The sequence below is a fragment of the Strongylocentrotus purpuratus genome, unplaced genomic scaffold (genome assembly GCF_000002235.5).
Source record: "Strongylocentrotus purpuratus isolate Spur 01 unplaced genomic scaffold, Spur_5.0 spur5_scaffold_10, whole genome shotgun sequence".
Classification (NCBI taxonomy): domain Eukaryota; kingdom Metazoa; phylum Echinodermata; class Echinoidea; order Camarodonta; family Strongylocentrotidae; genus Strongylocentrotus; species Strongylocentrotus purpuratus.
This window is the reverse complement of record NW_022145595.1, coordinates 3,953,696-3,976,483: the sequence shown is the minus strand read 5'-3', so window position 1 is coordinate 3,976,483 and position 22,788 is coordinate 3,953,696. Positions and strand designations below refer to the sequence as shown.

The 22,788-nt window shown below is 37.1% G+C and overlaps 1 protein-coding gene across 1 annotated transcript in view; it reads right to left on the bottom strand.

The window, feature by feature from the left end:
* LOC585077 (cGMP-dependent protein kinase 1) overlaps positions 1-10,084 on the bottom strand; it is a 113,109-nt gene extending 103,025 nt beyond the window's left edge. The window contains exon 1 of the mRNA XM_030979249.1: positions 9,610-10,084. The gene's annotated coding sequence lies outside the window, so the exon portion shown is untranslated. The remainder of the gene's footprint in view (positions 1-9,609) is intronic.
* Between the last annotated feature and the right edge of the window lie 12,704 nt (positions 10,085-22,788).

Below are 22,788 nucleotides of genomic sequence, written 5' to 3'. Positions count from 1 at the left end.
ATAAAGGCCGAGTAACTAGGGGGAAAATCCATGAAATTTGAATAAGTATCGAAAAGTTCCATTAGCCGAATAATCCTCGGACTTAAAATCCATGGTTTTAGGCTCGTCTGGTTTATACTTATAGGCCTATCTAAAATGAAACAAAAAGAAAAACAACAACAATGATGGTGCGAAACTGCCATTTTTTAAAACAGTTTTCTATTATGTTGTTTTGATGCCAATTTAGTAGGCCTATCCAACTCGTCTAGTTCTTTCTGGTTTGTCTGCTTCCCAAAAGGCATGTATTGTATGGCTTAACATACATAAATATAAACAGATAAAGTTGAGCTCTGGTCGTGCGATTGCATTGTGAAAGAAATGTGTGGAATTGATTATGTACATGTAGCATATAAGTATTGGTGTGTACTGTATGGATCTGGAGTCATCAAAATGATAAGAAATTTGGCCAAGGCTTGGTAAAGTAACAAGCACTGTACAAACAAAGATGTATATGGGACTAGACAAACATGTTGCATACAAATAATTTTAAAGCTGTTACAAGTCATATTTAGAATATGAAGGTATTTGCAGAGCCATGATTTTCAGGGAACGTTTTTTTTCTCTCTAATGTTCTTCCACACTTGCATAATAACAATGATAACGCTCACAAATTATTTTTCACCTCTCTCCAGAACTCAACCTTCATGGAAAATGATAAGAGGACAAATTGAAAATCAGATCAAATGGGTATTGATTAGACAATCTATGGTGAAGACGAACTGCGTGTCATTGGAAGCAATGGCACATTACCATTTTGTCAATTACTAGTGTGTTAATTATGGTCGATGCTGTTACTGTGTTGTCATTCTGAATACGAGTGGGCGGTTGTTTGGGTCCGCAAAGTACCACAACCAATGCATGCATTCTTAAAGAGCAGAATGAGTTTTCGTAAAGATGAAAGATAATTTGTGATTTTTTTTTCTTTCTTATCATAATCGCGTGACCACAACTCAATCATGTAGGTCCAGTCCGCGGTAATTTGCATGCACAAATCCTTGTCAGCCTTTGGGGGTAAAAGTGTGCGCGCTGTAAGACTATACTGACGGCTTACTACATTTGACCAGTAGGCCCATGATTTGACACAGAGAGAAACTGATAGAGATAGGTTCTGCTAAAGGCTTTTGAAGTAAAGTATCAAATTAGAGCCTGTACGTGCAGACTAAGTCAGTGGTGTATTGTATGATTAGGTCGCCTACACCAGATTTTAATCTCCCGTTACATAATTTTCGTTAGGTTTGCATGTGCAGGCCAGTGATTTTATTCGATTATGTCAATTGATTGAACACACAAACACAATATAAACACCATTTTCTAGGCTTCATTCGTCACACATGGATCGGGGATTCGAATATTGTTTTTGCGTTAGAATGGACACTGGTTTAAAGAGAAGGTTGAGTATAAGCCTGCAATTAAAAGGTAAAACTTCATTTGTGAGGTTTCTCATCCCTGTTATGATTACGTCCAAAGGTACCATGGCATTTAGGTTCCTCGTTCATTTTATTTTTATATTAAATTTTTTAAGGTATCAATGCATTCAGGTTTTGTATTTTTTGTATTCTTATGTCAAAAGGTATCAATACATTTATGAGATGGAGAGGACTGGCCTTGATGTTCTCTCAAATTTCATATTTCAAATATGACCAAAGTTTATCGGACATATTTGTGTAGTCCAATGTATCCGTATAGATTCTGTAAAATTGTTTTTTTTAATAATTTTCAGCACGATTTCGTCAATATATATTCTATGATTGCAAAAACTCCCAATATTAAATCTGCCTTCTGTTTGAATCGTAATCATGAGCACAATTATTGGAATATGCATAAAATGCATATATTTAAAATGCCAAAATTTCCAAAGCAATCAGCAAACACCTACCAAAGATGTATAAGCTGTTAAGTTATTCCTTTAATTGTTGCTCTAGATCAAATGCCTGTTAATTGATCCAACCTATAGTAGAACCCTTAACAGCCTAATATTAATATTTTAATCATCTAATTAGTACTACGACTGTTTATAATAGGGACTTTTAGATTGAGTGGACGAGAACACGACGAACGCCGACTGATCATGCGTGTCAACGTACTCAACTGCCCATGTTGACTACAAATCTTTTAGATTTCACTCGACGATATACATGAATGCAGGAAGTAACACTATGAATATCACGAACAAAGAAAGAGGACAAAATATACAGTTCCTCATTCTACCCTCAACAAAAGAACATCCTTTCACTGCTATTATTTAAAAATGTGTAGAACAGGTGAATATGCATGTGGCACCTGTTCTACACATTTTTATAAAATAGCAGGGAAGGGATGTTTCATTGTCTACCTGATGAACTGTATATTTTATGCGCACGCGGCATACAAGTACCTTGGGCATGTAAAGGCGCTATATAAATATCAATATGTATGTATGTATGTATGTATGTACTAGATTTAGGAAAATCAAGGTTGATGCATTCTCGATCGCCGACTGAGACGACGTAACGCATGCGCAGTGCCTTAAAATGACGTCACACGTTGCAGTCAAAGCTGTTGACGTGCAAATCTAAAAGTCCCTAATGAATAGGGTCTAGCACGTTCAGCAGTCTTTCGTCCCACTCGCCCGAACTGTTTGCTTAATAGGCAGCGGAAGACACATTATTCAGAAATGTCAAAGTGCCCGAAGATAGGCAACAGGTAAAGCGTGCTTCATTTAATTTTCCAAAAAGGTGTCTGAAAAATACTTTGTTTTCATAAGTCCTCAGATATAATACAGATATAGCTTCAGGGTCGGAAAGCTCTTTAGTTATAGTGCGGTGCTTGAGAGAAGTGAAATAAGCTAGGAAATGACGAAAACGTATATTATATAAATGAGATGAGACAAGGATCTATAATGCACATGTAGTAAGCAAATAATGACCGTTGGTGAAGGTGATGGGACAAACTATCACTTCCGAGGCGATCTGGATGTAGCTATCTTTCCGAAGCGAAGCTTAGGAAAGATTGCCGAGGAAGTGATACTTTGCCATCGCCTGAAATCAAAAGGTGATTAATTGCTTTATATTCCACATCGGAAACTTTTCACTTCTTTCCGTCATTTTAGAGCAACAAATAAAATCATCAATTTACAGCTAGCAAACGGTGTACGATGCGTACGGTGCATGCAGTATTTACGTACGTACGTATACGCAACGTATTCAAGAAAGTGCATTGCATTGCGTTAATAGTACTACTATCTTCAGTGAAAGTGTGTTGCACTGTGTAGATAGTACTACAGTGCAACGAACTTTTCTTGTCCCTTCAATGATGGGCGAACTATCATCACGTGATTTACTTTTGACCAATCGTAGATGTTATGTTGAATATAATTGTATTTATATACATATTTATTCAGCTAACCTTATCAAATTCAATTTCAACTCTATGTAGGTTCAAAATGATTAAAAACATGCTATTCCACATGCGATAGATAGTCCTATTGCAAAAGCAATTTTTTTTTGTCTAAAAAGTCATAAAACGCAATCATGCACAGTCAGTGGCGTAGCGTGGGTTTAGTCATGGGGGGGGGGGGGCACCAGACTCGAGTCTACTTACTTTCTTTAGTCACGGCACCCTTTAAGAAGTTAAAAAGTTTCGCGTCACTCGAATAAAAAATTCATTAAAGAGGATTTGTTTTCCATCCTTGTGCATGAAGACGTACGGGCACATTTCCACGTGAGGGGCAAGAGGCCCGGGCCTCTTGCCCCAAACTATACTATCCGGGTCCCAACTATTGCGAGCTTGCGAAGCGGTCAAGCAAGAGAAGGGCACTTTTATTATGATAAAAAAGTTATCGATACACACTAAATTAATAATCTAAAAACATATATAGGTGTAAGGTCATCTCGTTGCCAGGAATCACAATGATTTATCAATGTACGAGAAGTGAAGCAAACGAGAGGGGAAAAAGATACTTTGTTGAGGTAAACATTTCATTTCGATATGCTGCCGGAATATCGATATATAATCAGATTGGAATATTCATGAACCTCGCCGCGTAAAAATAACCCGTTTCTAAATTTTGCGTCATTTCATCTTCAAAATAAATAAAGAGTGATAGGCCTATATATTTTGGCACCTTGCGGTTTCATTTAAGAGATACCGTGTTGCCGCACAATAGAACAATCCTTGAAGAGAATTTTCGAGCAATGCATCTCCTTTATTATCTCACGTCCTTTTTCTTTCCCTTCATCTCTCCCTCGCTCTGATCTCTTTTTCTTTCGTTCGATTGGAGGGGGGCATGTTCACCCCTCTCCCTAGCATCGCCACTTTGCATAGCTGTTAAAACCGACCCAAAAGGTTTTGTCAAGCGAGCTTCACTAAACACGGTTATGATTTCATAGCTAGATGACCGATCTATAGATCGAGGGATATAACGGATATAATGTATCTGTGTTTCAGCGGGATTATCATTCTTAATTGGGATTACAAGCGCAAGATGAATTACCTGCTACTCGTATTCATTAAAGAGTACAATCAAACAAGTAGACTGTTAAATTATCATATCAAATGACCGCGAGGAGTGACAAGGTTTTCATAAAGGCATTTTTTAAACTTCGTACTGCTGGTAGCTCTGACGGCTTTAAAGGGGCATAACCGGCCAGTGCCCCTTGAAATTCGAGCGGGATACCTTTATGATACACAATAGTAAAGAAGTCCAAAGATGTACCCCCTTTAGTTTTTGAGGCGTTTTCTTTTTTGTGGTGGTTTTTCTTTTGTGTGTGGTTTGTTTTGTCATTTGTTACGCTCGACAGCGAATTTTATGAATACTTTTATGCCGGGTAGATCATTTCAACTTCCAAATGACTTTATTTTTTTTGATACATTTCTTTATCAACTACTTTTTGCACAAATAATGATGGATTGATAGACAGTGCATGACGGAAAAAATCATTTGTTTAATGCAACTCATACATAGAGTATTGTTTGTTTTTGCTTACATTTGCCTAGGTCGTGCTTCTTTTCATTATATCGACGCGTGGCATGGCGATTTGTTTGTATTAAATCAATTACAGTGATTAATATTACTGGACTCATTCTGGCGATGAAGAGATGAGCTGCGCATACAGCACGTTCCAAACGAGTGCTTCTAAATAATTTGTTTAATTAGCATTATAGACCAGTAGTGTAGAAGAGAAGGAAAAACGGGGGAGGTGGGTGTTCAAGCCCAGAGGGCATCCCCTATCGAATGACGAAGAGATGAGGGGATGGAAAGAGGCAAAGGGGAGGGGGTGGAAAGAGGTGAAGATTAGAGAAAGGAATTTTGAAAAGAGAGATGATACGATCCCGTTTCCTCAAATCCTCCGTTGCCTCTTTTCATTCTCCTCTCGATTGAAAATTATTATATTCAATCATAGATGAGCTACTCAAAAAGAGTCTCGCCATAAAGCGCGTTACATACAAGTGCTTCTCTTGATAATTTGTTTATTAATCAGCATCACGGTTCAGTCTTGTAGAAATGGACGTAAAGAGGGCGAACGGCATAATATATTGAAACTAGTGAGAAAGGGGGAGGAAAGGGAAAGAGGGAGAGGGTAAAAAGATAATATCATCCCTACCTCCCTCCCCCCCCCCCCTCCCGAAAAAAAATTGTTGGCCTTGTGCATTGGCATTTCATTATTTATTTCATCCAGGCAATAAGATGAGTGCCCCCCCTTCCCTCATGGCATCAGTGCCCCTCAATTGTGAGATGGTAGGACCATTGCTACACCTCTGTCTTGGACCTATAATGTTAATTGAATAGAAATGTGTCGCTACCATGCACATCAATGGGGTGTACATTATGACATGAATATTGGATTCTAAGATGCAAGCCATAAAACATCTTTTGCATTTTGGTTTGTCTTTTTTTGGAGCATGTAAGAATCACCTCACAAATGAACTGATGTGAATCGTCACTGAATTAAAGAGGAAAAGTGAAAATAACGCGTTATGTTTAAAGCACGAATAGAGTGACATACACTTTCCTGGGTCTACGGAGTTGCATGTGAAAATACTTCATTGTACATGAGAGGGACAAATAGCTTCCAGTCACTACACCCAAGTAAGTAAGTAAGTATGTAATATGTACATTTATAATTTCTGGAGCATGACTGACGAGTGTGTAGATTATATACCGACAAATTATATATGTGAGTTGAACTTCATTGAATATTTTTTGAAGGTTTGTTTGTACTATTCTATCATAATTATGACATTCGATCAATTTCCATAAATTAAATCAATCAATCCAATAGCATATGTATACCATGGGTATTCCGTCAGTAGGAATCACCTTTTCTCCGAATATAATTTTTTTGATAATGGAAACTGTAAATAATAATAATAAAGGCTTCATCGGGAAAGGGGTACTTACAATTTCAGAGGAACGCGTTTGATACAAATACATTAGGTTGCCCCTGTATTCAACATGATTCCAATAATAAAAAATACATTCGTATTGTGATTTTTTCGAGAAGACACTGTTGTTTCTCATAAAAATGCTTATGAGGGGAGGAAGTTTGGTGTGAGCTTTAAGTTTGCGTGCATTCGTGTGTGTGTGTGTTTTATTATTTAAAAAAAAAGTAATTTCATTCGATTATTCTTCTTCTTTGCTCATTGTTTTGTGAATAATTTATCTGTGTTATGAAAACGAAATGGAGATTTGTATTTGTATGGAATTATTTACATTGATTTTGATGTAATGATTTATTTTGAAAGCTGTAATAACAAAATATGAAGAAAAAAAACAAGTTTTTGGGAGGAGGGAAGTTCCATGAAGAAATAAAATCACTAATGTAACAGACTGACAGCCACGATCGACAGCTGGTAGTAGACGTATACATTGTAGCTCTCATTTGCTGATATGCAAAGATTGTCTCAATTATACATAATTATTTTGGAAAAAGAAATCGCCTAAGGGTGATAAAATTGGAGTGCATTAGAAGATAATGTAGTTCTTATGATCGCTTATATACTAATACATTGCCCGGGTACACTTTTAAGATGATCGTTACACGTACATCGAACGAGTACTTCAGTTATTGACCCATTTTATTGTAGAATTCATTTTCGAGAGATATTTCTTACAAACCTATGCACCAAAAGTGGCCATGTTATTTAACCGTTTCATTCTAAATTTACAATGCGAGAGAAGAAAAAAATATCCGTACCATATTTTTGCACCATCCCCCTTCTTTTGAAATATGTTAGGATGTGTCAATGCATGTCTTGTTTAGCATTGCTGCCTTAGATGTCTGTGTTATCGTTTTGATGGCTGTCAAAGGATACATTAAATTGTATTAGGGGTATATTAACGAGGACGTCATTTTACCGCTTTATCATTCTCGATTTCACTTGGAAATAGAAATGTTGTTCAGTATTTGTGGAAATAAATCTTATGTTGAGTGATTTACATGAATTATACATATTATAAACTTAGCGGCGGAGTAAAGGATTCTATAACTGGGGGGGGGGGGGTCGTGTCTCAAACATGACAAGCAAAATAAATATATAAATGAATACAAATAAATAAATAAATAAATAAAGAAATAAAGAAAGAAAGATAAATAAATTAATAAATGAATGAACATTAAAGGCAGGCTTTATACTACTTCAGCTAGAAGGGATTAGACCACGCAGCGAGCCAGCGAGGTCACTGTGAAAGGTGGCTATCTCATTAACTCAGCTCTCATTTAACATAAGAAAAAGAGGATCATGGGGGACCAACAGGTACCGATTGGAGAAGTTTTCTATATAGAGGGAGCAAGTAGCTACAAGTAGGACAGTGTGCCTTTAAAAAAGATTCTCAGATATATCCAAAGGGTGCATAAAATAATTTCCCTGAGGGACATGCCCCTTGACGCCCTGGATCTGTCACCAAAATATAATTCAATAAAAGGTGTTTTAGTGTTACATAAAATGCAAGATGTAAGAGTGTTTTTTTGTTTCGGCGCCATCTATACAACCAAGAATTCGAAATGCTGGTATATGAACTTTCTTTTGTACATTTGAGAAGCACAATGTGCTTTCTGCATGTATATTTTGTAGTCGTTGTTTTCTTTTCTGTATCATAATTAAACGATTCGATAAGTATAAACCAACAAGATTTGATACTAATAAGGTAAAGTCTCGCTTATCTCGCACCGGTCTCCAGTTTCCAGTGGGACGGGGTCATCGGTTTCTCCGAAAGGGCAACCATAAAAAGTGAGTTGGTCAAGTGGTACGTTCACTCGGTCAGATCTCTGGCTTCGCATACAAACAGTCTCAGGAGGACCTCGGTTCGAAACTGAGTCACATTTTTCGGATGGTGACGGTCCCCATAAACATTCTGTAAAAACCCAGTTACGCATACACACACGCACACACTAATAATACAATCCAATCTAAATAGAGTCATTCAAACCACCAGTTTGAAGGGAATTCCACTCTTCTTTCTAGTGATTTCCACTCCGGGACAAAATGAGGCCTAATATTATGATTCCTATATAGAAGAGTGTCTTTCCACTCTTCTGCAACAAGAGAGTACTTGTCCTGGAGAAGTTTTCCTGGAGGAGTAGTAATTTGTCCAGAGGAATTAGTCCGGGGTATTGCCTGCGGGGTTGATATCCTTGGAGAAACTTCTCCAGGGATAATTGCTGGAGGTTGTCCGGACGTTATTTTTCCGAGGTCTAATTGTCCGTAACGATAGCTCAGATGCTTGGTCAGTTGTCCTGGAATCCTGGACATCTATTCTTTCAGTTTATGCATTGCTATTTGAGATATTGTCACTATTATTACTATTATCACTTTTAGTATTTTTTAAAATTATGTGTCAGTTTTCAGATTTCTGACCGTAAAGGATAAGGATGTTAACAGCATTTCAATTTTCTTTAAATTACCACTGATTTTTATTCTGGTGTGGTAAACTATATTTTTACACTTGAGAAGATTACATTTGATTGAAGTTGACACTGGTACACGTCAACTTACTTACTTACTTTACTTTACTTTAGTCCATCGATGCTTGTAGGGTAATGCCGGTTCATCGATCAATAGGTTAAAATCATTTCCATCTTTCTTCGGACGTAAGTTTTATCAAGTGTGCATCTATCTTTCATACATAGGCGTACATGTATGTTTAAACTGGATAGTGATATAATTGGAGAAGGGAGGTAGAAATTGGACGACAGAAAGACCTGAACACTCGACTACATATCTCTGCATTTTCAAGTACATCCGGTAATAAGGTAGCACTTATCAAGGAGGATATTACTGTGGTAGAGCAGTGGTATCGTAACTTGGAGGTCCAGGATTCTAAACCAAGTCAATACGCATTATGCTCTTTGGTAAAGCATTAACACCCAATTACCAATTCCTCAGATTTGGTTTGCTTATCTACAAACTTGCTTTCTTAATAATCAGGTTAAAAGAAAACTTCTTGATTTAAATTGGTAAAACTTGGATCGTTCCAGCTCGTATTCATTTTCATGTTCAATCTGATGCTACATTATCAGCGTAGTTGCTGGTATTTAGGATTTACGAGAAGAAGAGTGCCATACTTGCTAATATTTTATGATAATAACTCACCTCCACAAGATCCAAGGGGTCCAAAATTGTTGCTCTGTCAAATAGAAACAAAGATAAGTCACTGGTACAGGAATACGGACCAAAATAGTCTCACTGGTCTAAACAAAGTTAAACTTGATAAATTCCAAAGAAGTCGCCTGTTCACAATGTTCTCCTCTCCTCGGGAAATAAAAACAACACTCACTTCTTGCATATGATTCCTCCCCCGCCACAAGACACGTTTAAGCCTATTCTTAAATCAATCGATTGGGTATAATGAGAAAGATAAATAGCCGCTCAGTATATAGCTTTGCCAACTAGATAATCGTTTTTGAGAGGAAGAGAGCACGAGTGCCTATTCCAGTTGAAAGCTCGCTCCGAACTGTGGTGAATTCGTGTTTGTGCGCTCCGTCGTTGACAGTGCAAAGTTGATTTTACCTATGCGAAAGCTAACACACAATGCGTGAGTGTGTGTGCAAAGCGTGTGCATTTTCCTGATTGGATGGGTGGAATAACGGGCACGCCACGACGGGTGGTATTAACTAAATGCACTAAGAACCTGTAAATGGCGTACGCAACTTTAGCTAGTGGTTGCAAGGGCGGGCTGGTTGGGGCTGATTACATAACACCATCGGTGGCTGTTCTATTTAATGTACACACGACGCGACGCGACTCTCGTGTCCACACACAAAACAATTTATCCCGAAACTCTATAACGAAACGTCGTATAAAGAATCATCGTATAAATTTTAGAGTATCCACACACAACAAACGTCGTATAAATAATCATCCCCCCCCCCGAATTGTTGCCCCCCCCTTTTTGTCTTTATTGTTTATTTGGAGGGATACATTATCCCGTGTGCCTCCTGTAAAACCTATTACTACGCCATTGGTAGTGACAATGCAAGATATCGTATAATATCAGCAAGGCAAATTAGATGGCTTTCTACCAACGCTTTAGCATGTTTAGCCAGTAAACAAACAACAAGAGTGCTACATTAATTAAGCAAAATGTGTACCCGAGCGCTGATGAAAGAGTTAATTACCCCTAATTAAGAAACAGAACGGTTGTGGTGGATAGCAGTGGCACATACACACTCCACTTTATATGTTTGTTATAGGCCGTATGTATTTACTTTCTCTTTTTTCCAATTAATATTGTTAATTCTATGCTATCTTGTTGTTTTAGTTTCTCTCTTCACCGTTGTGAATTCGATGATGCATACACACGCACAATGTTCCTCTTTTGCATAAATTTCACGCTTTTAACTTTTCAAAGTTTGTATCTAACAATATTATGTTTGTAATTTATGAATTTGACGTTGTGGCAGATTAGCCTTGTGCTAAAAAAGTTATCCAATTAAGTTTACTACTAGTAGTACTACTGCTACCACTATTGCCACTACTCCTACTACTACTACTACTACTACTACTACTACTACTACTACTACTAGTACTCTACTACTACTACTACTACTACTACTACTACTACTTCTATACTAATTTTCCTCATTTTTTATTAGAGAAGTGCAATTTGGTGGGCAAGAAGGCCTTAACATAAGATGATATACTAGGTGAAACAAGCAAAAATAGCAAAAACAGCAAACATATTAATTTGATACCAAACTAGGAATATCACGTTTGTCATTTTTAAATATTGGGGTCACCCGGGCGAGGCAATAGACATGAACAATCATGATAATGTACCATGATAAGTAGGCCGTAGCCTAGACACAATATATCATTTCCAACATGCATTCAAACCTGTGTACACTGTAAAAAAAAAATTGGGCGGATGTTACCGGGTAAAACGAATTTGGGCAAATTTTGTCCGATAATTGGGTTATTTTCTCCCAACCATTTACTATGTGAAGGAAGTTACCTAATGAAAGGTAGAAAATAGGTTGGGTAGATGTTACTTGGCAAATCGATGTTGGGCAAATGTTGTCCAATAATTGGGATATTTTCTACCAACCATGTAGTTACCGATGAAATAATTTGGTAATGGTATTGGTCGAATTAAAGTTGGGCCATTTTTGTCCAACATTTGGGTTATTTTCTCCCAACCTTTTACTACAGTCATGTATAGTTACCCAATTAATGTTCAAAATTAGTTGGGTAGATGTTACTGGGCAAACGCAAGTCGGGCAACAATTATGGAACATAATGGAGTCTTGTTCTCATATTAGAGGTGTCTGTCAAAGGACTATGGATCACAAGATCCGCGGTTCGACTCCCGCCGCGGCGCTAATGTCCTTTTATATATAATAGTTTATACAACTCATTTGCCCAACTAGTGTTCTAATATGCTATACAATACATTTTGGTGAGAATTGGGTGAATTTCTCATTGGGTAAATTTTTGTTGGTTAAATGTTCGGTATTTTCTTTTTATCCAACACTGGGTAAATCATGCAAAATCTTTAATTTACCCAACAGTTGGTTGGACATTATAATCGCCCTCATGTTGGGGGGAAACAATTTTTTACCCAATATTGTTTAGAGTGTACACATACAGAATTAAAGTAATGATAGTAGCTGTGTAGAAGTAGTAGTAGTAGTAGTAGTAGTAGTAGTAGTAGTAGTAGTAGAGTGTAGTAGTAGTAGTAGTAGTAGTAGTAGTAGTAGTAAAGTGTAGTATAGTAGTAGTAGTAGTAGTAGTAGTAGTAGTAGTAGTAGTAGTAGTACAGTGTAGTAGTAGTACAGTGTAGTAGTAGTAGTAGTAGTAGTAGTAGTAGTAGTAGTAGTAGTAGTTGTTGTAGTAGTAGTAGTAGTAGTGGTCGAAGTAGTATATAGTAGTAGCATATTGCAGGGATGGTGGTGATGCTGGTGGTAGTCAAAGATGATGAATGGTGAAGGAGGAATATAGATGAAATGTAAGAGAAAATGAAAACATCTACGGAAGGTTGTGTGATAAAAATGATGTAGATCGTGTGACCGTTTGAGGCATAACACGTGAACAATTTAGCAGAGCCGAGAGCTGAGCTGAGAAACATCATATCAATATTTCAGGCTAAGACAACTCACATTATCTCTACTCCATCTACCCCATGGCTTAACATACATAATTACCATACAGAAGATAGCCCCAGGCTACTCTATGAAATGAAAAACCATTTCTATTAAATAAACGCCCTATCATGGCTACATCGCATTATTTGGCTTTTATCACTCCAGTTTAAAAATGGCGCAGTCCTTCCCTGCGTGTATCATTATCAAATTAAAGCTTACATATAAACGTTTATGCCGCCGATCCTTATTAAATGAAATTAATTACGAACAGCAACATTATCGCTCAGCATTCAAAGTGGAATGTGCTTAGGATGAGCGTTACTCAGCACTTCAAAATGGTTGCCATCAGATCTAGAAAACCCATTAGAGTGGATTATGTTCAATCAACCATACAGATGCATACTTTGCACGTGATCGTTTCACTATGTTCGTATATTCAAAGACAATTGAAATAGATTGTTATAGGAGATATTGATTAAAACTAAGGAATAGTATTATTATATACGCGTGGAATTTTTAAACTTGAAAAGAAGTATTAGAACAAATGCCTATCATTAATTTTCATTAAGCCCCCATTGAATTATAAACGTTATCTTTTCACAGTGTTATTTGGTTTAAATTTCTTGCTACCTTTATATTTTTGTCTATAAATTAATATTCACTTACAAACACATACATAATTGTATATTCATTCGACCGTATTCACAGTAGTAATGGGGACGGTGGTGATGATGATTATGATGATGATGATAATAATAATACTAATTATTATATTAATAATAGTTGTATATCATTAATATCAATATAAAAATTATTTTGATGACGATCATACCGATAGCAACATCAGTTCCTTTTATTTATTTTTTATTTTTCTGCATCTGATATTTCTAGATGATGATGCATATTTTTTTTGTATATTTACTTTAAAGCCCCACTTTTCTTATGTTAATTGGAAATTTATTTGATGACATAACCATCTGTCAGTGACCTTGCAGGGAGGTCTAATCCCCCTGGCCAAACTAGTGTAGACAGGCTTTATGTTTAGGTTCAGTTCCCTCCCATGCACCTCCCTGGTTCAACCTAAAGAGCTAATAATTACATGACATTTTTAGTGCAATGCATTATGTAGACGTTTATCTATATCGTTGTAACATATTTAATTGTTAACACGATCTTAAATGTCTTCAAGATATCCAATTACAAAACACAGAAATCATTTTCAGATTACGTAATACGGCCTTGTAATGTCCCAACATTTTAATAAGATACAGGGCTACTGAAATTGCGTTGGGGTGATTTTTTTCGAAAGTCTTTTCCATCGCATTTGTTGTAATTAATTCTATTGTTGTCCCAAATTGTTCACTTTTCTGTCTATTTTCTTGTAGAAGCTATGGAGTAGTTTGTAGTATCCTGAAAGCTTGGCATGAATTTAGTATAGAGTTGCGTTGGTGTTGACTCCGTAGTGAACACAACGCAAGACACATCAGTCCGCCATGTTATATACATATTGATATTAGGCGAGGTAGCCGAATTCTCTGCGGTCAAATAATAATATTCCAATAAAATTATCACTCCCGGACTGTCATGACAAATCGACTGTAATATAACTCTCTCTCTCTCTCTCTCTCTCTCTCTCTCTCTCTCTCACTCACTCTCTCTCTCTCTCTCTCTCTCTCTCTCTCTCTCTCGAAGGTTTCCCTGTAGACTCATTAGAATACTGATCGTGTATTTTTATTAATCATTTTTAGTCCGACTCGGACAGGTTGATATATCATGTAGGGTTTATTGATTCACTTGTTGACAAAAGCGGGAGAATATTGCGTTTTATCCCGACATCTGAAACATATGGGTTCTGCTAGCCGTGACATGCAGCGAAGGACAGAGGATACTTTATCATGCATGACATGTCAATATATAGAGTGCTGTATTCGCAGGGGCGGATCTAAGGGGGTTTCGGCGGTTTAAACTCCTCCCCCCCCCCCTTGGGCGGCCAAGTGAAAAAAAGAAGAAAAGGGGGGGGGGGGGGGAGAAGGGGGGGGGGAGGAAAAAAAAGTAAAACAGTAAAACGGCGCGATTTTTGGTAAATCCTGGATCCGCCCCTAATTCGGGTCTACGCCCAAATTGCATCACTGGTGTAATGGTCTGTTTGGATCATACATAATATTCTTGTTTCACGGTGAATATACCACCAAATACGGCAAGATTACAACATAGCTAATTTAAACGTTTATCAGATTGAATACTTGATCTTCGGTGACATGATGGACAAATCGTTGACTGACTCAAAAGAAGTCAATTCGCAATTTTAAAAATCTGACAACTCTTTCGCAGTGTTTAACAAAAGTAATATGCCATTTCGCCCCTTAATCTAGACAGTAATTGGATGGGACAATGTATGATACCCAACTGTACAAAGATTTATCTTCTGATAACAAATCATTCTCAGTAGCAACCGCCAAAATTATAAGAAGATTGTACTTCAAAACAAAAAGTTAATGACCGAACAGTACCGAATATTGCATGGGTTTCATTTTCATATTTTTGAGATTTTAGCATTCAGGGATGACTAGCTTGATATTATAGCATAGAGATGATTATGTCATAACAAGAGAGATACAATCGATCGAGCTTTCCAATTTTTTTTGAGGGGGTTATTTACAAAACCATACAATGTCAACATCTACCGCCGATTCACTATTTGTTCTAAAGCATGGAACAATATTCTCTAATGTTGATTCCTTCACGCTCGGTTTGCAGATGGATTTCACTATAAGCAATCGATATTTTGATATGATATGGTATCTATGGTATCTTCTCCTAGCTCGGAGGTTGAATGCAATATTTCGCCACACACCTCTGTTCTAGAATAGAATAGAAATGGTTTTTATTAAAAAGATCATCGCAGCCAACGGCTGAATTGCGATCCATTTCACAAAGATACAATACAATTGCAATTGAAATAACACAAAATATGACATAAATCAAAAACCAAACATTGATCAAATTCAAATTTTGTTAAAAAAGAAATTCAAATTTTGTTAAAAAAGAAAGAGAAAGGGAGAGGTGTAGGAGAGGGAGAATTGGATTGATTACAAAGAGAGAGAGAAAGAGAGGAAGAGAGAAAGAAAGAGAGAGAAGGAGAGAGAGAGAAGGGGGACGAAAGAGAGAGACTGAACAAGAGAGAGAGAGAGAGAGAGAGAGAGAGAGAGAAAGAGAGAGAGATGAAGAGGGGGAAGAGACAGACAAAGAGTACCTTATCATTACAGGTGAGGGGAGATGGCAAGACATATTAAACAATGCAGAAAATCGAGATAAAACTATTACAAGTCATTCACATAGTTTAATCATGGACTGTGACATTCTAAAAATCTACCAGATGCAGAAGATCTACCATTCTAGCACACTCTTGCAGTGTCATTCCTCTCTATGTTCCAATCCCAGTTGGCTCTTGCTTTCCCTCTTGATCTGGCACCTGCTCCATTTCCATCCAACAACTATTTCATGAGTATTTAATGTGGTACAAATATGTCGACTTTCTCTCTTTAACCATTCGTATTTTGTTGAAGCCTAGCTACTGTAATTATGCAGTATTTATCTGTTAGTTTTCATGTTTCCATGAGTTTTCCACCATTCTCTGTCCGTATGCATGTACACCCACATTTTAAATTATGCGACCCCCCCCCCCCCCCGCAGTCTTTGTTGATATCGAAGCTCTTTAAAATAAAACATACCAGACATGGACATTTATAAGTCTCATTCTTTAAGTTTAATTTTCACCTTACTTGTTGTAAATAAGTCTTCCATTGCCATGCAAGTATGTGTTCCGTGCAATTTTGAATCCTTCGTTCGATGTCTGCATCGCATCTGGCATCATCAGTGACAGTTTGTCCTAGGCAGATGTAATTATTGATCTGCTCAATAATTATGACCATCAAGCGCCAAGCGGAGAGTCTTGGCTTTTCTCTGCCTTGCTGATAACCATAGACTTATTTTTTCCTGACATTATGTAGACCAATTAAACTCTTCACTTTGATAAAGAACTGAATATTGAAAGAAAATAGGCTACGTGGGTGCGAATGAATATTCTATATGGAATTGCATTAATAATTGTACATCCTAACATCCATCACAGTAATGTACTCCAATCAGTGGCGTATACCAAAAAACTGATACAAATGAGGGGGGGGGGGGGGGGCTTCGTCATAATGTTTTCCACCCCACTGGGTTATAGTGTATGAAACCTGAAGGCCAAAAAGCTAAACGACAACGTGAGTGGAAGTTGGATGGTGAATTAAAGGGGACAGATGAAGACATTAAAGAGGGTTCGAGAGAGAGAGAGAGAGAGAGAGAGAGAGAGAGAGAGGAAGTGGGTGGGGGAAGAGAGAAAGGGATTCAGAAATAGAGAGAGAGAGAGAGGGGGGGGGGGGGAGAGAGAGAGAGAGAGAGGGGAGGGAGAGAGAGGGAGGGAGGGAGAGAGAGAGAGAGGGGATTCAGAACGAGAGAGAGAGAGAGAGAGAGAGAGAGAGAGAGAGAGAGAGTGAGAGGGGGGGGGGAGAAAGAGGGAAGGAATGAGGGAAAGGTGTTCTCAAGGAGATCGTAGCATATATAACAGAAATATAGAAGAGTTAGAATTAATAGTGATACAGGAATGCACTCAGGAAAGGAATAAGATAAATAGGCCTACAGCGATGAGAAGGATGAGAGTGGAGGGAAGAAGGAAGGAGATGGGTAGAAGTGAGAGGGGAGTAAGAGAAACAGAGAGGATAAGGAGGGAGGCAGAGAGATAGAGAGAACAAAAGTCAACAGTGTGCAAAATTCGAAAACATTCATGTCGAACTGAATAAATATAAAATCCACCAAGCTTGAGTAATGAATGTCAAGAAAAATTTCATTGGACTTCAACTTTACACTTCACAAACCACGCCTACTCAGGAAAATAAACAAGCTATACAATACAAAAAAAGACCGTAGACTGAAAAGCTTCAGACTTTTAATCAATATCGTGACTCTGGACACATTTTTAAAAAGGTTTTAGAATGCAGAAAATGAAAATGTGAATAAATGGCTTACCTTGACTCAGTTTATGAATATTCCTCTTTCGAAAAATTACTCTTGTGGGAGAATAAAAGAATATCGCGTGGTATTCACAGCTCTCGCATCACCCCTCCATATCATACGGGTCGTGTGGCATTGTCAAACAGCCAACAATCAACAGGCGAAGATCGCATAGAAAAAATCAAGAGCTCTTAGCCGTCACGACTTTTGCAAATGAAAACATGAGACATCCAAGTCTTTTCTCGTCGACGAGGCTGCAATGAAAAGGCGACCGACTTATATTACTTGAGTCACCTCGCTTTGTAACAATTTTTATGATCGCGAGCTTTTTATGGATGAAACTCCCCTTTCATGCTTTTGTTTCCTCAGGATTAAACTATTTCTCGTATACTCGATACATAGTGATCATTCTGACATTTAGTGTAGTTGTTGTGTCTGCTATGCTGCTGTGTTATAGGGTTTCTCATTCTACACATCCATGATAACATAGAGAAACAGTTCGCAAGATATTTTAATTTGTACAGGCTAGTGATTCTTCATTCGACTTGTGTGCCTACAGCGCTTTGTAATGAGTTTTCATTTCCCTATACATAGACCTATAAACAATGTCTTTATATCTCTACATGTCGCCATTCGTTTTTCTTTCTGTAATTTGCATTATTTGTTTGTTAATCATACTGACACGCCGAGGGCAAACCTTTTAGTCCATAACATCAACCTTGAATACAAATGAGTTTGTTACGAAGTGTGATGTTAATATTATTAGGCGTTGTGGCGTGCGCCACAAACTGATTCAGCCGAGGACGCGGGTTCGAAACTGAGTCACGTCTTTCGGATGGTGACGTTAAAAGTCGGTCCCCAGACGTGAATAATCATATCTGATTGATACACGTCTGTAAAATCCCACATACACACACACATGATGTTAACATTATGTTATATAATAATAATAATAATAATGGATAATGGATGATGAATCATATTGGTTATGTTATGGTGCAATGTTTGTATAGTGGTATTTTATCTGTGTAAACCTTTTTTTATCGCACGAGCTCAATAATGAATGTGTATTGAAGGAGTCAAGAGAGGGAGGGAGAGAGAGCAGAGAGAGAGAGAGAGAGAGAGCAGAGAGAGAGAGAGAGGGGGGGGGGGGGGGGAGAGAAAGAGAGAGGGAGAGAGAGAGAGAGAGAGAGAGAGATCAACAATAGAGTAAATAATTATAAAGGTGGTCAATTTATGAATTTCAGTCCTAGTGAAAACGAGGTAAATCTAACTATAATATTTTTACTGTGCTTTAAAAGAAAAAGGCCTAGTGATTCTTTTCAATTCCTTCTCTTATAAAGCAACCGGTTATAGTAAAGTAAAGTAACCAGTTTTCCCAATGTCGCCAGAATATTTTAGGTGTATTGCTGACTTATAGACCTATGTTTATCAAAGTGATTTGATTTCGAAGTACCTAAATAGATTAAAGGAAATCATACAAAATAATTAGTTTGAAAATATTATATGATATCCAAATGTATCCAACTTATCATGTTGTAGAAATGATATCAAAATATTTGACCTGCATTATAGTGTTCTTTTTAAGATTCAATTGCGCTGCACCTGACAAACTTACTAAACTTTTGCTGCGCGCGCATCCTTACCATTGTTGACGTAGAGCTAGAGGCACGCGCGCATCATGATCATAACAATGCGCATGCGCGTATCTCTGGTAACCACTAGCGCATGCCCATTCAATATTTTATGACAATCTAAATTCATTTCTCTTGCGCACATAGCTTTCGGAGAGTTATTGAGCGATTTTCGCAAATTCTTTTGAAACCTTTAGGCAATTTTCAAAATGGGCTCTGCTAAATCCAGACCCCGATCTTTGTCTTTCGAGAAGGAAGTTGAAGATCATTCTGAGACCCTTGAGACCTGCTGTTGGGCAGGAATCAGAAACTTGTTCTCCAAGAGCAAGAGGGTAAGGGCAGATAATCTTTTCAGAGTCCCAGTTTCATACACAATCTGCAGTGGCGTATATAAAAGTAGATAAAGCCCGGTCACCATTCTCCCTTCATTTCTTGGCAGCATTTGCCCCATGTGAATCGAAGATTTTATTTATATTTAGAAACACCACTTTTAATTGGTTTGCCATGTCCTTTGCCAAAGGTGTATTTAATGCATGGGTTGAATTCAGTCCGTAACTACATGTATATAGGTGACAGTCGAAGAAAACACACGTTTAACAGAAAAATAATGCGACTGGCGATACATAATAATTATATAGTTATTTCAAAAATTGTTGGAAGTTTAGAGAATGAAGTTTCAATTAGATACGAAGTCTGGTAATTATACATGTAATCTATTTAAGCCATGTGAGTCTTATAGACATTAATAGTTTGTCGTAAATAAAATTATTCAAGGAATTTAGACCAGATTAATTCTAGATGTAGCTACATGTATACTTAAATTGAGATTTATTGTAGCAAGCTTTTAGGCTTTCACAAGATTATTAGGATCAGGATTTGACCAAGCGATAATGCAAGATAAATTTTATGACATTTAAAAGGATAATTCCAACAATTTAAAAATAATCAAAGTACTATCAATCTATAATTTGTTTAGCTAATGTATTATAAGTGTACATAATGGGTATGAACAGTGAAGGCAAGAGTTCTTTACATGTACAGGATAGACTCATTTCTACAGCACAAAATACTCAGTAAGCTAAATCCGTATAGCAAGCTTTAAATTGAATTGAATTGAATTGAATTGATAGGGTTTATTCATAAAAATTCAAAGCCACAGCTATATGGCTGTCACATCTTGAACTTACAAATCAAACTGCAACATTTAACCTACAGTACATCCAAATAGTACAATTAAAAATACCCAGATTAAGACATGCAGTAATTAAATTGATATGATAAAAGGAATAAAAAGAAAAGAAGAAGAAGAGAAAGAAGAAAAATAAGGAGGAGAAAACAAAACATAAAGAAAGAAAAACGAAAGAAAGAAAGAATACGAAAATATGGTTGACAGTAAAACAACAGTTTATAATCAACGTTTATAAAACCGGTAATAAAACTGAGATTAAAATTAGAAATTCAGTATTGAAACTGTTTCTGACCAGTTTTTTTTAAAATAACTTTAAAAAATTTAAAGGTATTTCTTTTTACGTAGTATAGAGACAGGCTGCTATATTATAATTATAAATAAACATATTGTTCTATGCAAGTATTATAAATTGATATGATAATAAAGACTTTGTTGACTGTAAGAAAAAATTTAAGAAGTGCGTACAGTATAAGAGTTTGTACTTAGAAGGTTCAGTAAAAACAAATTTCTTCGCAAGGTAATAGATATTCATTTTAAGCTCTCAAAATATTTTAGATCATGGTTTGAACGAGCAAACAGAGACTAAAAATAAATACAATCTGTAAAGCTGATTCCATCAATTAAAAGAGGAATCGAACTTGGTCCAATCTCAAAATCAATATACATCTACAGATATATCGTGCTGCAATATGGAATATCATATAAAATATTTGTTTATGGTAAAATATCACAGCCAGAGTCGATGGCATTGCAAGTGATGGAGGACGATATGTTCAGTGATGACGACAACGATGACGTCATCTTTAACAACGACTTCAGCGAGTCATCTGCTACTTCGATCCACTCAGCCACTGGCGTTGAGCCACGGGCACCTCAGACATCTTGGTCTGCCCCTGCTGTACTTGGACAGGATTGCCACCAGGCCATGATCATGCCCCCACTAAGCGGCAAAGTCGAGGACGAGGTACCCTCTACGTCCTATCCGAAGGACGTGAGGGTTTCCTCTCAGTACTTCCTGTCTTACCGTAAGTTGCGCGGTCGTTTCTTTGCAAGTGTCAAAAATTGCTCGTGATGGCTTTGAAGTTTTTTTTAATTATATTTGTTTAAACAACACTCTATTCATTGTTAATTGGTTGTCATACAAGACTAGTTTTGTTTCTGCACGATATTGGAAGAAAAAAAACATGGTATTGACAATGTGTGAAATAGAATGAAAACAAACTATTTTTTAGTGAGGAATATTATGGATTTTCATTATGCATGCATTGTACTGTTTTTGCATTATAAAATATGAGACAAATCTTACAATCTGAACTATTAAGTATGGTATATATTTAAGACATAATGTACTTTGTGATATTACGTTTCGGAAAATGTTAAATAAAGTAGAAGCAGAAAAAAGGAGATAGAAGAAATGATAAAGAAGGGATAGGAAATTCTTAACTTTTGAGAGGAGAAAATAGATCCATATAATTATGTACTAGAAAGCGGTATGTTCAGCTTTGCCCACGTCCCTTACGATAGATCGGTTCATCAACGATGAGGAGAACGATGACGAGTCGGTGACATCCGATGTCGAGTACGGGAACGAAGATGTTGACAATGCCGATGTCGAATCCAACGCTGATGACGACACGACACCAGTCCCTGGCCTTGTGTATTCTGAGGCTGAATGTAAGTAACCATAAGAACAATAACAAAAGAACAGGCAAACGAGAATATTAAACTTATGTTGAATAAGAGAATTGAATAAAAGAGAATTGATTTCGCGAGATATTTAGAATTATATAGGATATACATGGAATAAAATATATAGACCAAAGACACACATCTAAGGAAAGGGAGGATAGAGAAATGGATAAAGAAACCTTTTTTTAATGGAGTTTAACGAGAGAGAGAAAGAGAGAGAGAGAGAGAGAGAGAGAGAGAGAGAGAGAGAGAGAGAGAGAGAGAGAGAGAGAGGGGGAGAGAGAGAGAGGTGGGTGGGCGGTGGGGTAGGAGAAATATTAATTTGGTGCCTGGGAGTCTTCTTATAAATCATCTTTCTTGATGAGCTACTATATTTTAAACAATTTTAAAGGGCCTATTGTCAAATCTATGTTGTGTGGTTTTCTTAATTATTTTCTATCTCAAGACACCGACGACGATTGCAGTGTTGATCAGGAGGTAGAGCACGAGATCAAAGATACAATCGAAGAGTCCAGTGAGGATGAGACCAGCTCACAGACAGACCAGAGCGTGATGGTCAAGAGATGTAACCTTGTCCTCATGACCAAGGTCAATGCCATGTACCAGACAGGTAAGCTTTTTG